The following is a 1,494-nucleotide window of genomic DNA, read 5'->3' on the forward strand; positions in this document are numbered from 1 at the left end:
AAGAGGGGTGTTTTATGATTAAAACATTTCAATTTATTTTAAAGTTGAACTAACATGAAATTTATTAGTTCGAGACCGAATAACATATTATTTTAAGAAAAATAATCACAACTGATAAACTTCAAATTTTTTAGCCTCTATTTGATTGTGTGATACTTTATTCTCTAGATGAGTATTATATTACATTGAAAATATTAAATTTTATGTTTAAATATATTTTTTAATTCCATCATATTAGTCAAAGGAAAAATTACATAATTATATTTTTCCTCTTATATGTAATGCTAGTTTGACTTTGTTAAATTTGTTTGGTAGAAGGAACAAACGATAAAAACAAAATAGTTATATTACAGATTCACAAGATATATATATATATATATATATATACCGAATAACATATTACTTTAAGAAAAATATTCAGAACTTATAAACTTCAAATACTTTAGCCTCTATTTGATTGTGCGATACTTAAATCCCTAGATGAGTAATTTATTACATTGAAAAAAATTAATTTTTATGTTTAAATATATTTTGTGATTCCATCATATTAGTCAAAGGAAAAATTACATAATTATATTTTTCCTCTTTCATTTAATGCTAGTTTGACTTTGTTAAATTTGTTTAGTAGAAGGAACATAAGATAAAAACAAAATAGTTATATAACAAGATTCAAAGTATATATATATATATATATATATATATATATTGAATAGTCAACTAAATATACTATAAATAGGACACAAATAAAACAAAACATCATCATCAAGTGACTTACTGAGCATAAAAAAAAATTAAGATATGTCTTTCAAAGTGTGGATTTTTTTCCTCATGTTTACGATGATAGCGATATGTAAGTCTTTTACTTGATTTGATCTATTAGTAATGGTGTACGAATAACTTCTCTGTAATATTTTCTAAGTTAATTTGAAGAGCTTCTTGTGCTGAAATATGAAATGTGTTTTCCTATTAATTATAGATTCTAATGATTAATTTGATAGGTGTCTCGCGAAAGGTTGAAGCAATAGACATACCCCAGTGTTGTTGCAAGACAGACGAAGACTGTAAACGTCTTTGTGGCGATTTACCTCCTTATTATTGTGATGGTGAATGGTGTGAATGTGGGCATCGTCCTCCCATAGTTCGAATTACAAAAACTAGTGAAAACATAAATTGAAGAAGTAAAATTCATAGCATGAAATAGAAAGGAAGAATAGATTTGGAATTTAATTTCTCTTTCAATGTAACTTTCAACATGACATTACCCAAATAAGAAAGATTATTGTTTCCTTCCATTCTTTTTCAATATAACTTGCAACAAAGAATTAGCAAATTTCGAAAGCTTATTTTTTCCTTCTTTATGTCATATACCTTTATTTTGATAAATAATCTAATTTTTTATTTCTTTTTAGTAGCATTTCTCTATAAAGAGTTCTCTTTTTTTAAAGATTTGAACTCCAATGTGTACATTTTGCAACAAACCTTTGAAATGCAACT

At 25.1% G+C, this 1,494-nt stretch overlaps 1 long non-coding RNA gene across 1 annotated transcript; it reads left to right on the forward strand.

Moving 5' to 3' along the window:
- Positions 1-744: 744 nt before the first annotated feature.
- LOC104647349 (uncharacterized) lies at positions 745-1,292 on the forward strand. Its single transcript, XR_741432.4, has 2 exons — positions 745-850; positions 999-1,292. It is a non-coding gene; the product is annotated as an uncharacterized lncRNA (long non-coding RNA).
- The last annotated feature ends 202 nt before the right edge of the window (positions 1,293-1,494 follow it).

This window comes from Solanum lycopersicum, chromosome 1 (assembly GCF_036512215.1).
Source record: "Solanum lycopersicum chromosome 1, SLM_r2.1".
Lineage (NCBI taxonomy): Eukaryota > Viridiplantae > Streptophyta > Magnoliopsida > Solanales > Solanaceae > Solanum > Solanum lycopersicum.